Source organism: Rhinolophus sinicus, chromosome 8 (genome assembly GCF_057876585.1).
Source record: "Rhinolophus sinicus isolate RSI-liver-muscle chromosome 8, RSI-T2T, whole genome shotgun sequence".
In the NCBI taxonomy this organism is placed as follows: Eukaryota; Metazoa; Chordata; class Mammalia; order Chiroptera; family Rhinolophidae; genus Rhinolophus; species Rhinolophus sinicus.
In genome coordinates, this window is record NC_142508.1 from 43249174 (window position 1) to 43265487 (window position 16314).

Here is a 16314-nt window from a genome sequence, read left to right on the forward strand (position 1 = left end):
TATTCTTCCTGCCTGAATGATTTCTTTCTACAGTGGGCTAGATTTTGGAAACGCAAAAGCAAAGAATGACTCCTCTTTTCTCTGTTTTCTACTGTGTCATCCCTTCTACAAAGCAGGAATTGCAAAATATCCTTGTTGGGCTGATAAAGACTAACTGGACTTTAAGTAAACATTGTCAGTCAGGAGGGTCTATGGGAGGAGCTAGGGCTTATGGGAGCTTATGGCTTATGGAAGCCAGAACCCTACAGGAAAAGGTCGTTGTTTGTAATAAAGCTCTCTGGTTCTAACTTCCTTTTAATAAAGCTCTGTGGTTCTAACTCCCTTTTTCCCTTCCTTAAATGCCCCTCCATCTTGGCACGCAAGCCAAAATGTGCACGTGGCTTGCCATGTCTGCATGTACTGGCTCGCAACCCTTTTCTTTTCCCAAATAAATCCTTTTGGGTCACAAAATACCTGGTAGAAATTATTTTTCAGTAGCGGGCACTAATGAGCAAAGAGCTAAAGACACAGGAAGAAATAGGATGGAAACAAAATCTTAGTTACTATTTGTCTTAGGGTTCTGGTAGGAAACAGTGGCACCCTCCAGCTAGGTAGTTGAAAATAATTTAATAATGAAACCGTTACAAAGGTGAGAACAGGGTTGAAAAGCAGCAACAAGGATTGTACCAGTACCTGAGGGCTGATAGCATCAGGGAGCTGTTAGTACGCCTACTCTTGCAAGCGCAAGGGTGGCGTGTGAAAAAGGCACTGTGGCCTTCATTGAAGGACAAAGCTAGCTCTTGAAAACCATCAAGGAGAGAAGTAGGGAAAGAATTACCCAATGGTATTTGTTTGCTACTGGTTTCATAACAAAATTCCACAGACTGCTACTGGCTTGAACAACAGAAACTTATTTTCTCACAGTTCTGGAGGCTAGACGTCCAAAATCAAGTTGTTGGACAGGTTAGATTTCTTCTGAGGCCTCTGTCCTGGGCCGTCTTCTCGCTGTGTCCTCACATGGTCATTCCTCTGGGGCTGCGCACACTTAGCGTCTCTCTGTGTCCAAACCTCCTCTTCACATAAGGACACCAGTTAGACTGGATCAGGGCTCACCATAATGGCCTCATTTTAGCTTAATTACCTGTTTAAAGGCTCCATTCTGCAAAGACAATCAGTCACATTCTGAGATACTAGGGGTTAGGGTTTCCACGTATGAATCCAGCTCATAGACCCAATCCTTCTTCTCTTCCCTCTTTCCCTCTAATTTTCTACTTTGGTTCCTTATTAGCTAGACCCAACTGGAATCTGAGACTGTCCATAGAGACAGGCCTCCGGGGGCCCAGAGCAGGTGGAGAAGGGTGGAGAGTGGATCGGGAAGGCAAATGGAAGACACCTCACGTGATATTCTACCACCATATTTCCCACCCCCATAAACCTTTGCCTACTTATAAAGAAAAGTTACTTCTCATCAGATTTCCTCTCCCACCACCACTACCATCACTGTGCTTCAAGAAGTTGGGGTCAGGGCTATAACACCAAATGGTGTTATAACAGTGATTCTCATGTGCAAAACAGCAGGTGGCTATGTAGGAACTCCTTTCCCCTCCTGAACCACCCGATTCTCCAGGTTATGTGGGCAAGCCAGGACACGAGCTACTACTCAGTTATCCAAAGGGACCCCTTCTTCCCAACATGGCAAGCATCCATATCCTCTCTGACTGCCCCCATGCAGTTCCTCCTGAGCTACAATAGGCCTCTATTGCAGTGGCAATCACCTGTTCGGGGTGGTAACTCTCTTTGTTCAGGGGATGATGATGGACTGCCCAACCATTGTCCTTATCCACACTTTCTTACTCCTCCTCAGGGTACCACATCCCCTGGCCTTCAAAGGGAGATGGGTGTTTGCTGAGCTCATGTTCCTTCATTGGTCCCTTTCTGCCTTCCCAAATTCCCACTGGACTGTGGGGTGGAGAATCTGCTTCCTGATGGGGTCGTGTGTATTACCATCTACTGATCCCATCCACAGTGAACTTTTGAAAGTATAGCTAGACCATGTCACTCCCTGCTTAAAGTCCTCCATGGCTCTCCATCGTCCTTAGGGTAACATCCACTCTGCAGCCTGACATTGAAGACTATCGTCCTCGTACCTCAGCTCCAGCTCTTTCTCCCATGTCTTCTCTGTCGTCGTGTGGAATTAACCTCTGGTCGTTCGCAAAAGGTGAAAGCATTCACAGACTCTACAAAGTGGGAGAGAGAAGAAAGGTTTTATTAAAGTTAGGAAGAGAGAAAATGTTCATGGCAGTGTCCAAAGATGACGACTGCCACGGGTTGTAAGGAGAGAAACACTGGCAAGGCGGAGTCGCCAGGGCAGAGTCCGGAGTCTGAGGGTGGACAGCGGCATCTAACTTTAGGTTAGCTTTTTCTCATATAGGAGAGGGGGAGTCAGTCAGGCAGGTTTGAGGGCTGACATCCTTCCTGGGGTCTGGTCTGCTTGAAGACGATGTTATCTCTGGACTCCTGACTCGATTTGGCCATTGAGGCCTGAGACTATGCATCACCAATAAAAACTGCAAGAAGTTGTAAATTGGATTTCAGTGTCTGGGTGCCTGAGAATTAAGAAATTGCTCTTTTTCAGGTCAGGATGTTGTTAATTAACAAGGTATGGGTGGCCTTGAGAAAGGGAACAGACAGAGTTCTTCAGTTAATCGGTGAGGGGCGAAACAAAGAGAAAACAGGTGAATATCAGGATGGATCAAACCGCAAACAAACTAAGTCTAATTACAGGTGGTTAGATAGCGAGCTATGCAGTGAGTTAAACTGCAAACGAGCTAAGTCTAACTGCGCTATTGATTACCTGAATTTCACCCTTACATTCTCCTCGTGATATCTCTTTTCTAGGCCACCCATGGTCCTCACCAAATCCCAAATGTATCACCCATTTTCATTTCCTCCTGCTGATTCTTCTGGAATATAGAGTTTGTTCTTGAAGCCAGGCTGGTAATTTTCCAGACTCTTGGAAGATCTATTTGGGAGTCAGCTGCTATTTTGAGGTTGTATAGGATCTACTCATTTAGGCCCAAAACAGATATTCCAATTTCTCAGCATCAGATATGGAATCCCCCAGAAGTCACTTCAGCCACGCCTCTGCTTTCATAGTCTCCTGCCCATTCATGGAGCACTACATCCTGACTCCTATGAGACCTCCCTTTATGATAGTCCCCTCCTTTCAGTAGCCTCTCATGTGAGCATATTAGAAGAGAAAGGAAGGATGGAGACAGTGAGCATATATTGAACTGAAATGTCTATGTCCCAGAAATGTTACATATATCATCTCACTTAATCTTCTCAAGAACCCATGAATATCATTATTATCTTTCTATAGATGAGGAAACAGACTCAGAATGGTGAGGTAACTTCCCCAAGTTCCTGACACTACTGAATTAGTTAGGAGAAGTAACACGAGTTGCTGTAACAAATAGACTCCAAAAGCTCATTGACTTAACTCAATAAAAGTTTATTTTTCACTTACGTAAAGTCTAATTAGGTGTGTCTAGTTGATGAATGGACCTTCATGTGATCATTCAGAGACCCAGGCTCCTTCTAGCTTGTGGTTCCATCCTTCTCTAGGGTCATAGAATCCTTGCTAATAAGCCAGCAACTGGGAGGGAGAAAGAATAAGAACTGCATGTGGGGCCAGGTCAGGAAAAGGCAGAGAACACTACTGCTTACATTGCATTGTCCAGAACTTGGTCACATGACCATATCTAACTGAAAGGGACGCTGGGAAATGTCTAGCTGTGGGCCTGGGAGGAGGAGAGAAGCTGGGTATTGGTGTCTATTAACAGCCTCTGCCTCAACGAAACGGAAGGAGAATTTCAGAGGGGAGTGTGTTGACTACGGTCAGCCAGATGAAGCCGGACAGGGGCCCAGGTCCTTCCCTTCCTTGGAAGGAATGGCCCGATAGCTACAGTATCTTGGTAAACAACACTGTGGAGATCAGTAGGCCTCAGGTAATGCTGAACAGGGTGCAGCACTTGGCCTGACCCCAGGGCCTAATTCTAAAAGGAATTCCTTTGGTGATCAAAGGCTTGTTGCCCAGCGTGTGTATGTGCCCTTACAGGCAGGTTCAAATGAGGTCTGTGCTCCGGAACGTCAACTGAGAACACAGCCCCCAGCTTTGGCCCTTTTATCTGTACCTTTGCTGGGTTAACTTGGCATTAATCTTTGAGCTGAAGATCCTGCCTCCTTCCAGAAATGTCAATTATAGTTCCAAGTCAGGGTGATATTACAAGTGTCTGACACCTATGCAATAAGAACAGACACCTGATAGGTGGCAGGAGCAGGGTGGGAAGGCCCCTTGCTGAGCCTGTGTTAACCCTTTAAGCGCTGGATTCTGGAAAGGTCTGGGCTACTGGGGTGGGTCAAGCCATGCAGGAGCAGTATGGGGAGAGCCTCAGGGTAGAGGCTATTGACCGACCAGCCTGGGAAGTACTTAGGTATTTTACCAACATAACAGCCATGTCGATCTTGGCCCCAAGATGCTAAAATGCTGAAGTTCATAATTTAAGGACTCTATCTATATGTGTCAGTGTAGCAACAGCAAGGAAGAGCATGGACTTAAAATTGACACAGATCTGCTTTCGATTCTGCCTCCACCAGTTCCTTCAGTTCTTGGAGCCTCTGTTTTGCCACATGTAAAATGACATGATGCCCGTAATATGTGAGCATAGGATTAGCACAAAGTAAATGATCACTACATGGGAATTGTCGCTGGGTTATTTGCGAGGCAAATGGTGTTTCAGGTGTTTCGGTTAGAGCTGGAGGTCTGAGGCCAGACAGACCCTGTTCATGTTGCAGGTTTGCTGTCTATTAGTAGTGTGACCTTTACAAAGGCCTTTGACCTCCCTGAGTCTCACTTCCCTCACCTACCTCTCCCCCTCTTGCTCACTCAACTTTAGCGGCACTGGCTCCCTCACTGTTCCAGAACACACCAGGCCCACCCACCTCAAGCCCTCTGCACTGGCTGGTTCTTTTGCTTTGAATGCTCTCTCCCAGTATATCCAAATGGCTTCCACCTTCCCCTCCTCTAGGTCTTTTCTCAAATGGTATCCTTCTCAGGAAGGCCTCCCTTACCATTTCCTTTGCCTCCTCCCTACTTTATTTTTGACCAGAGCACTTATCACCATCTGATATACCATATCTTGCTTGCTTATTTATTATATGTTTCCAAACACACCAGTGTGTAAACACTTTCAGGGGAGGGAATTTTGTCAGTTCTATTCACAGGTTTTGTGCTAGGTATATAGTAAGCATCGAGTAAAATTGTTGAGTGAATGAGTGAGTGAATGAATGAATGAATGAATGAATGAGTGAATGAATGAATAAACCTGACATGGGAGAAGAGTGGATAAATAATGTTATATCAATACAATGGACTATTATTCAGCCTTAGAAAGGAAGGAAATTCGGACACATGCAACGCCATGAGTGAACCTTGAGGACGTTATGCTAAATGAAAACAGCCATTCACAAAAGGACAAATGCTGTATGATTCTTCTTCTATGAGGTTCCTAGTGTAGTCAGATTCATAGAAATGGAAAATACAATGGTAGTTGCCAGGGGTATGGAGAGGAGGAATGGGGAGTTACTGTTTAATGAGTACAACGTTTCAGTTTTGCAAGATGAGAAAAGTCTTGGAGACAGATGGTGGTGATGACTACACAACAATGTGAATATACTTAATGCCACTTGAAAATGGTCAGAATGGTAAATTTTATGTATGTATATTTTATTACAATTAGAAATAACTAAGTCAATAATAGGAAAAAACCTGAAATGGGACTCATTATATCTACTCCATAGGCTTGGTGTAAAGCTTAAATAAGATGGTCCACATGAGCATTCAATAAACACATGTTGTAATTATTCCTAATACAGATTTGTAAATTGTCACGACTCTATGATTCGGGAGACAGCACAGCGTTGTGATGCAGGGCATTTCAAGTCTTGGCTTCCCTACCTACCAGCTGGTACCCTCTGTGCCTCAGTTTCCTCAACAGTAAAACAGAGATAACAGTACCTACCTCTTAAAGTTGTGTAAGGATTAAGTGACTTAAATATTGTAAAATATTTACAACAGTGCCTGGCACAGAGTAAGCAATTAATAAAGGTCAGTTCTTTCGGTCGTTTGAAGCGTCCAGAATGTTCACATTCAACCTTAACTATTTACTCTTTAAAGCCCCTAAATCCATTTTCCCCCCAGATAACTGGGCTGTAAAATCAAAGAGCATTTAAACTAGAGACCATATAATTTATGGTCCACCCGGGGATTGTTTTGAGAGTGAAAAGGGAGCTCTTAATAATTAAACCAGGACAAAGGGCGTGAATCTGACTGTCTCTAGCCCGCTGTCCCCAACCTGACTGTCCCCACACAATTCGGGCTAACGGTCATCCTTGCTACAACTCACGCCTCCATAGAGGGCAGCAGAGAGCGAGCTTTTCGGTCGATATTGCAAAACGGGGTTGGTCCGTTCCATTGCACAAGCTCCCTTTGCATAACAGGCTCTACTCAAAGACTGAGAGTTATACAAAAGACGGGTGAAAGTGGAAGTGGTCAGGGTGGTGGAGGACAGTGTGGAGCAGTGAGAACACCATGGTGCCCCGTGAAGGAGTTGGTCCAGACGCTTGTGGCTGCCCACCCAGAGGAGCACTCACAGGTGTGCTTCTGGTACTTTGGCCCAAAGCTCCCTGGTCTAGTTGGCTCTAGGAAACAGCGGGGTGGGGAGACATGGCCTCTGAGGTCAGCCGACCTGCTCTTGAATCCGAGCTCCATCACTCCCCAGCTGGCTGACTGAGTGACTTCTCTTTGAACCTCAGTATCTCCATCTGCAAAATGGCCATATTAATAGTATCAATTCAGAGGAGTCAATGAAATAGTGACAATCACTTGACACATAATAAGCATGCAATACGTGGTTATTATTGTTGTTACTCAGGGCTACCACTTGAGGCCATAAAGGTCGTGTCTTGTATAAGTGGGACTGAAATCTGAGAAGGACCATTTTTCTTTATACCGTGCATTCAACAGGCCACTTGCCTTGAGAAGGTGCCTTTTGTATTCTCAAAAGGTGCACCATGAGGGCTAGTGGCCACCCTGGTATTAGTTGCATCACTTGTGACCACAAAAGCAGATTTCAGCCCCTTGTGAGAATGTTCACCTATTTTACTCATAGATCATTTTGTGCTATTTCCATTGCTTTGCAGGTTATAGATTTCTTTTTTTTCCATATTCTAAATTATTTTATATTACTTTCAGGTGTACAGCATAGTGGTTAGACATATATAATTTATGAAGTGATCCCCCGATGAGGTTAGTACCCTCCTGGCACTACACATAGTTATTACAATATTATTGACTGTGTTCCCTGTGCTGTACTTTACATCCCCATGATTATTTTGTAACTACCAATTTGTACTTCTTACTCCCTTCACCCTTTTCACCCATATCCCCCAAACCCCCTCCCATCTGGTAACCATCAGTTTGTCCTCTGTATCTATGAGTCTGTTTCTGTTTCGTTTGTTTGTTTACTTTGTTCTTTAGATTCCACATGTAAGTCGTATTTGTCTTTTTCTGTCTGATTTATTTCACTTAGTAAATAGTGTTTTGCTGCCTCAACTCCGTCTCAGTGTGCATGGTGAATGCGTATTCAACACCCAGATTCTGTGGCCACATAAAACATAGCCCCTTGCTGCTAGAGTAGGTGGCAAGGTTAAGAAATCTATCACATGCTTCCATATTTTGGCTATTGTAAATAATGCTGCAATGAACATAGGCGTGCATACATCTTTTCAAATTAATGTTTTGTATTTCTTCAGATAAATACCCAAATGTAGAGTTGCTACGTCATAAGGTAGTTCTATTTTTATTTTTTGAGGAACCTCCATACTGTTTCCCATAGTGTCTGCACCAATTTGCAATCCCACCAACAGTGCACAAGGGTTCCCGTCAATAGGCAATTGGATAAAGAAGATATGGTAGATACATGCAATAGAAAGTTACATGGCCATAAAAAAGAATGAAATCTTACCATTTGAGACAACATGGATGGAACTAGAGGACACTATTTATTAAGTGAGGCAATAAGTAAGATAGACAGAATAAAGCAAAGTAAGACAAAGAGCAACAGTGAGTTCTCACCACCCGAAGAGTGTTTCCAAGGCGCTGGGGAACCGAGGCAGCGGCTTGGCTTCAGGTGTTTCCAGTGTGCATCCCCGTTGGAGAGTTCTGACTAGGGCTTCCCTGGGACACTAATTTTATAGAGGTTTCTTTTTTTTTTTAAGTTGGGGAATGGGAATAGGACTTTTATTGGGGAACAGTCTATACTTCCAGGACTTTTTTCCAAGTCAAGTTGTTGTCCTTTCAGTCTTAGTTGTGGAGGGCGCAGCTCAGCTCCAGGTCCAGTTGCCATTGCTAGTTGCAGGGGGTACTGCCCACCATCCCTTGCGGGACTTGAGGAATTGAACTGGCAACCTTGTGGTTGAGAGCCCACTGGCCCATGTGGGAATCGAACCGACAGCCTTCGGAGTTAGGAGCACGGAGCTCTAACCGCCTGAGCCACCGGGCTGGCCTATAGAGTTTTGTCCAATAGATTACCAGTCGGGAAAGAATGCTAGGCCATAGCGATTACAATCAGCAAGCATGGGGACAATGGATCTCAAGTTTCAGGGTAGTTATCTAGGGTAGAAGGCAGGGGCACATGTTCCGGCAGTTCTACAATGTACATGAGGTTACTATGGCCACAGGACAACCGACGTGATCCTATTCATGTGTTCCACCGGCGGGTCAGCTATTGTCTATTGTTCAGCCAGGGGGCCTGGCAAGGCCTTCCCGAGTTTACTCCTGCTGACTGGGGAGTCAATGTCCAGGTGCTCCCCGGCCACCCGTACAGAGCATTCCCCTGACGCAACAAGTGGAAGGCATAAAGGGGCACCTAACTCACATTATATTTACTTTACACCTATGGACACTTTTTCTGTCAATTCAAACAAATAAGCAAACGTTCAGCCATAAGGGCATTCAGGAATTTTCAGGCTGCAGAGAACTGAAATAAGGGCACTCACAGGGCAAGACTCTCTCCTCCCTGGCACCACTCAGTTTTTCTATTTCAAGGGGATGAAAAAGTCCCCATTCCACATCACAGAAGCCCCATGTATGTGGGCACTGATTTGGGGAGATTTTACAGGTTCTTGGAGACTGATTTTTCTGTGATAAGTCAGGCCTGGAGAGAGTGTCTGAGAGAACTCAGAAATAGATCAGGGCCGGGGTATATCCCCCAAAAGAAGTGAAAGCAAGACTTGAAGAGATATCTGCACACCCATGTTCATAATAGCATTATTCACAACAGCCAAAAGGTGGAAGCAACTCAAGTGTCCATCAAGAGATGAATGGACACATGAAATGTGGTCTCTCCATACAATGGAATATTATTTAGCCTTAAAAAGGAGGGGAATTCTGACATGTGCTACAATATGAGTGAGCCCTGAGGACATTATGCTGAATAAAATAAGCCAGTCATAAAGGACAAATATTGTATGATTCTACATCTGTGAGGTACTTAGTGTAGTCAAATTCATGGAGACAGAAAGAAGAACAGTGGCGGAGTCTGGGGGAAGGTGAATGGGGAATCATTGTTTAATGGATACAGATTTTCAGATTTGCAAGATGAAGGGTTTTAGAGATGGATGCTGGTGGTGATTGCACAGAATGATGTGAATGTACTTAATGCCACTGAACTGTACACTTACAAATGGTTCATATGGTAAATTTTATACCACAGTTTTTAGAAAGGAAGAGGAGAGAAAAAAGAGAAACAGATCCAGGTCCTCTGACCCTCCTCCACTCATGCCCATGAAATGATCAGAGGGGGGATTTTCCCCAAGCCCCGGTGGCAGATGGTGGGACCTGTGGCTGTTGGTCCAGAGGGTGCTAGGTAAAAACTCCACCTGGGGTAGTGGCTGGTGTGCAGGTCGCAGTGGGAGAGAGGCACCCAGTTAAAGGAAAGCAGAAGCCAGAGTGGCACAGAGACGTACAGTTGAGAAACAGTGACAGGTAACTGTGATCAAAGGACATCATCAAGTGCACAAAAAAAAAGGACCACAGTTCGGTGAAGCAAATTCTCACTGTCAGCCAGTTCTCCAGAGTTTACAAGCAAAGTTCATCCTCGACCAAGTGGTAAACTTAATCCTAAAGCAATGAACTCATTTGGTGAACAATCACCCCTTCTGCATTTGCAGCTATTTACTCTAAAGGAGGCATTCCTTGCACATTGGTCCAAGGCTCAGTAAAACAGGTTACAGTGAGAATGTCCTTCCATTTGATCCTTTTCTTACTACTTTAGCTGAGGGTCTGAGAGAGACTAAACATCCACACATCTTTGTGTCAAAGGAGGGTTTTAGAGAATTACTTTTGGTCCAAGGTACTCCTGCGAAAGCTGTGCCTTCGTTTCCTAGACTGATTCCTGTGCTAAAGGTGGCTCTCGTCCATTCAGGTGATGAAGCATTTGAAATAGAATTGGATGCTCTGGTACGGTTAAGTGTCATTGTTGGTCCTTCTCTAAACGACCATCTGAAACCTCTGCTTGCAAGTCTTTCCAAGAGACTAAGGGACAAGAAATTCAAAGAGCCAATCGCCAATGCATTATGAAAGCGAGAGCAGCATGGTGGAAGGGGAAGCCTTATCACCATCAAATCTAAAATCCCAACACATTGCTCCCTATGCTGTTGAAGAAGGGAGCCAACAAAAATCTTACTACCTGGTGACAAGTACTACCATGTTTCCCCGAAAATAAGACCTAGCCGGACAATCAGCTCTAATGCGTCTTTTGGAGCAAAAATTAATATAAGACCTGGTCTTATTTTACTATAAGACCCGGTCTTCTATAATATAATTAATATAATATAATTAATATAATATAATATAATATCAGGTCCTATATTAAGTTTTGCTCCAAACGATGCATTAGAGCTGATTGTCCGACTAGGTCTTATTTTCAGGGAAACAGGATAGTAAGACATAGTATCTGCTCTCAGACCCCAGGCCTCTTCCTGTAGGCATTGCCATCAGCCAGGGTGAGCCCTGGAGAATATAAGGAGGCTTCTTAGCCACAGGAAACTAACATATCTTATGACTTTCCATCTGGGGTCAATACAATTTGCATTAGTTTGCTCGGTCTGTCATAACAAAGTGCTACAAACTGGGTGGCTTAAACAACAAAAATGCAGCCTCACAGTGTTGGAGGCTAGAGGTCCGAGATCAAGGTGTCAGTAAGATACGTTCCCTCCGAGGGCTGGGAGGGAGACTCACTTGCAGGCCTCTCCTAGCTTCTGGTGATTTGTTGTCAAGCTTTAGTGGCCGCTGGCTTGGAGAAGCGTCGTCCTGATCTCTGCCTTCATCTTCACATGACGTTTGTGTGCACGTCTATGTCCAAATTTCCCCCTTTTATAAGGACACCAGTCATGTTGGACTGGGGCCCACCCTAAAGACCTCATTTTAACCTGATTATCTCTGTAAAGAACCTATGTCCTAATAAGGTCATTGTTTGAAGCACTAGAGGTTAGGGTTTCAACTTATTAATTTTTGATGACACATGTAAAACCTATAACACAGTCATTCATACCACAATATTCTTCTGAGCCCCTACCATGTGCTAAACAATGAACTGGGTGCTGAAAACACCAAATAATTAGGCCCCTGCCCTATAGAAACTGGAATTCACACACCTTAAAATTTTTTGCCTCCTGCCCCTCACTCTTCACCTCCACTTCCGAAGACTTTTTTTTTTATTGTTGTTTGTTTTGTGGTGCATTTCATCCATACTCCTGTTTAATGCTTAGAAAAGTCTGGGGAAATTTTTATAACTCCCTATTGTATAGATGAAGAAACTGAGGACCAGGGAGGACAGCCACTTGCCAAAACTTACACGTGGCAGAGCCAGCCTTCAAATCCAGGCACAGAGGACCCCAGGGTGTAGGTTTGAAACCTCTATACCAGGAATTCTTTAACTGGGGTCCAGGCACCCCTAGAATTCAGGGGCCCCATGAACTTGGATGGGAAAAAAAATTGCATCTCTTTTTACTATCCTCTATCTGAAACTTAGCCTTTCCATCAGTTATGAAGGCAGATCACAGTGACAGTGGTTTCGGCAGTGGTAATCAGCTTCGTCACCAATGGAAACCACAGATAATTTCATAGCATGTTATAGCTGTAGCTCTCGAAATAGCATCTAGACTCACCATCACTCTATACAACCACATCACTATCTAGTTCCAGAATTTTTTCATCAGCCCAAAGGAAAACCCTTTGTGCATTAAGCAGTCACTCCCCATTCTCTCCTGCCCCAGCCCTTGGCAACCACCCATCTACTTTCTGCATCTCTGGTTTTGCTTATTCTAGATATTTCATATTAATGGAATCATATACAATATGTGACCTTTTATGTCTGGCTTCTTTCATGAGTTTAATTTTACAGAGTTGAAAATGTTATTCTGAGCAGGGGCCCAAGGCACCATAGTGCATTGTAACATGTAAATGGGCAAAAGAGGAAGCAGCAAACCTCTCATTGCATGAACTGGCTCTTAGCAGAAAAATCAATGTTTATTGGGCACTTATTATGTGCCAGGGTCTAAGCGCTTCACATACATTAATTGACTGAAATCGCACAGCATCCCTGGGGATGGGGAGTGAGCATAATTATTCCCATTATACAGATGAGAAAGAGAGGCTGAATAATACGCCAGCCATCATACAGACAGTGCTGGGTCTGGAACTTGTACCTAGGTCCTTTGGCTCCAGCCGCTGGGTACTTAACCACTGTGCTGGAACTTGGATGTGAGGTGACCCAGAGCCTCTTGGAAATGGCTGTGTCTACACCCTCCAAAGGCAGCTGCCTGCTCTACCAGAGACTTTCACACTGCCTCCTAGCCACCCAGCACGACCACGACCATGGGGCTGTGCCCAGGTGCACCGTGTACAAGGGCCCATACTGGGCCCTCAGCGGTAGCAAGAGGGCCAGTGGCCTTGAACCCTGAGGGCCTGCCACTCAGTCTGTCTGTCTGTCTGTCTGTCTCTCACTAGGAAGTCATCTCTGCGTTTCCACTGTGCTTCTCTCTGCTCCCGTCTCTCTGGGCATCTCTATCTGTTTCTGTTTCTTTGTGTCTGATCCTGAGCATCTCTGTCTTCATTTCTCCCAGTCTGGTCCTCTTTCCCTCTCGTTGCTTCTTTCAGGGGCCCTCTCTGTGGGCCTCTGCCTCATGGTCTCCCTACCTCTGTGTTTCTGTCCCCTTTGATCTCTTGGTCTCAGAGTGTGTGTTTCTATGTCTCTGTGACTCTCTGTTCCTGTCTCTGGTTTCTCTGCTCACTCTCTTGTCTTCTTATTCCCTTTCTCATTGAATCGGTACTCTTGTTTCCATTTCTTTTTTCTAATATCTCTCTCTCTCTCTCTCTCTCTCTCTCTCTCTCTTTCGCTCCCCTGTCTCTCTCTATGATTTTCAGTGTCTGTCGTTGTGCCTCTTTCAATCTCCCTCTCTCCGACTCTCTTTGTCTCTGTCTCTTGCTGTTTCCTTGGCTCTGGGTTTCTCCATGTTTCTGCCTCTGAGTATTTCTGATGAGAAAATCCTTCCATATTCTCACCTCTCTCCCCGCCTGTCCCTGCCCATCCCTACCACTCTCTGCATCCAGGGAGAAAGCAGGGGCTGCAGAGGGAGCCCGCACGCTTACCCTGAGCAGAGCCTGGAGGAAGGGTGCTCCCCTCAGCTGTAGGAGGTTTCCCAGCCTCGGGAGGGACGGTGGGCTGTCACGTCCAGCGCAACACGGGCAGTGAGGGTGCGATAAGGGGCGGTTTGGGTTAAGTTTTTTAGAAAGAAACAGAGACTTAATGCAGTTAAATCTCTCCGAAGGCCAGGGGTCTCTCAGTCTCAGAGGACTGGAGCCCAGAATATGGCTGACTGGGGGTTTTTATTGAATAGGTATGCAAAAACAAGAGAAAGCAACATTGTTTCATACACGGTCTCTGAAACTCACACATCATAACAGAAAAATATTTATCTCAATCACCCTTTGTCAGTCAACAGCTGAAGCACAAGTTCCCACAATGTCCTAATCAAGGTATGTACTTTCTCAGGGTCAGAAGGGTCAAGTCTCTTATTTTGTAACAGTTCCGTTGAGCTAAGTGGAGAGAACTGATCTTTATTGTTTTTGTAACTTCTCTCACAAACAGGTGCCAGGGAAAAGCCAGAGCCAGCAACAGCTTTTCCCAGGCAGAGGGAAGAGGAGGCAAGGCACCCTCCCCATATTTTTCTAAGGCAGCTCATTGGGGGTCCCCACTTGGTTCCGCCTGGCTTAGGTTGTATCTCCCGTGAGATATCTTATGTCTTTGGCTGCAAACCATCTTTTGGGGACCAGACAGAGAGACATAAGGTGTAAACATAAGGATGGAACAAAGACCCAGAAAGGCACAGTCTCACAGACTCTTCTTTCCTTAAGGAAAGACACGGGGGGGGACAGTTGGCTAGGCTGTTGTGTGACTACAGTGGGCCTGGGGGCAAGGCCAGCATGGGTGGCCTGAACAAGATCTCAAGGCTGAGGCCCACAAGGAGGAGAAGGAGGAGAAAAAACAAAGAGCCAATGGCAGGGCCATGGGGCCTGGGTGCTGAGAACCTGGTCCAGGCCAGGAGAAGCAGGAAGAGGAAGTAATCTATGCAGGCTCCCAGAGACTGGGGAGGAGCAGGGAAGGGCCTGGCCAGGTTTAGCTTTGATTCCTCATGCTGCTTTTCTCTTAAACTCTCAGCCAGGCTCTAGTGGCTCCTAACTGTCCCCTCAGCCCATTTCCTGCTCCCTCAGTCCCTACTAGCTCCCTCCCCCCCTCACTACCCCCTCAACCCCTCACTAGCCCCCCAGCCCCCACTACCCCCTCCAGCATCCCACTAGCTCCCTCACCCCCTCACTACCCCCCTCAGCATCCCACTAGCTCCCTCACCCCCTCACTAGTCCCCTCAGCATCCCACTAGCTTCCTCACCCCCTCATTACACCCCTCAGCATCCCACTAGCTCCCTCACCCACTCACTACCCCCACAGCCCCTCACTAGCCCCCCAGCCCCCACTACCCCCCTCAGCATCCCACTAGCTCCCTCACCCCCTCACTACCCCCACAGCCCCTCACTAGCCCCCCAGCCCCCACTACCCCCCTCAGCATCCCACTAGCTCCCTCACCCCCTCACTAGCCCCCTCAGCATCCCACTAGCTCCCCAGCCCCCACTACCCCCATCAGCATCCCACTAGCTCCCTCAACCCCTCACTAGCCCCCTCAGCATCCCACTAGCTCCCTCATCCCCTCACTACTCCCCTCAGCATCCCACTAGCGCCCTCACCCCCTCACTAGCCCCCTCAGCATCCCACTAGCTCCCTCACCCCCTCACTACCCCCGCAGCCCCTCACTAGCCCCCCAGCCCCCACTACCCCCATCAGCATCCCACTAGCTCCCTCACCCCCTCACTAGCCCCCTCAGCATCCCACTAGCTCCCTCACCCCCTCACTACCCCCCTCAGCATCCCACTAGCTCCCTCACCCCCTCATTACACCCCTCAGCATCCCACTAGCTCCCCAGCCCCCACTACCCCCATCAGCATCCCACTAGCTCCCTCACCCCCTCACTAGCCCCCTCAGCCCCCACTAGCTCCCTCAGACCCTCACTAGCTTGCTCAGCCACTCACTCGCCTCCTCAGTACCTCACTACCCCCCTCAGCCTCTCACTGCCCCCTCAGCATCCCACTAGCTCCCTCAGCATCCTCTTTTGTCCTTTTCTGTCTCTCAGTGTGTTTTCATTACTCCATATATTCTTCAGTCTCTGGGCTTCAGTGCTGCTCTGGCATCTCACATCCCCTCTTCGCCATGCTTGCCTCTTTGCCTCTCCATGTGATATCATGGCCTCAGATATCACAATTTCCATCTTTGTGCCTCCCACCCTAATAATAATAATTGCCACACCCAGTGTAATGATCAAAGTACACGTTGGCACTAACAATCAAAATGGAAGCTTGAGGAAAAACAACGAGGAAGGACAAACCAGGGCATGCTGTCTGAATATTACCTTGTCACCATGTGAATTACCACATTTACGAGTATCTCCATTTTATTGTCATCTGTCTTTCCCACTCGAATGGTTGCTCTGTGAGAGCCTGGGTATTTCCCTGTCTTGTTCACTGCTGCATCCCCAGTGCCTACAATAGGGCTTGGCATAGAGTGGGTGAAAACAAATGTTTGTTGAGTGAATGAATGAATG

General features: G+C 46.3%; 1 long non-coding RNA gene and 1 pseudogene across 1 annotated transcript; one reads left to right on the forward strand and one right to left on the reverse strand.

The window, feature by feature from the left end:
• Positions 1-347: 347 nt before the first annotated feature.
• On the reverse strand, positions 348-3690 carry LOC109458023 (uncharacterized). Its single transcript, XR_002139133.3, has 3 exons — positions 3509-3690; positions 2127-2216; positions 348-1138 (listed from the first exon to the last, which is right to left on the reverse strand). It is a non-coding gene; the product is annotated as an uncharacterized LOC109458023 (long non-coding RNA).
• A 4987-nt stretch (positions 3691-8677) lies between these two features.
• On the forward strand, positions 8678-10762 carry LOC109458003 (PACRG-like protein; annotated as a pseudogene).
• Positions 10763-16314: the final 5552 nt, after the last annotated feature.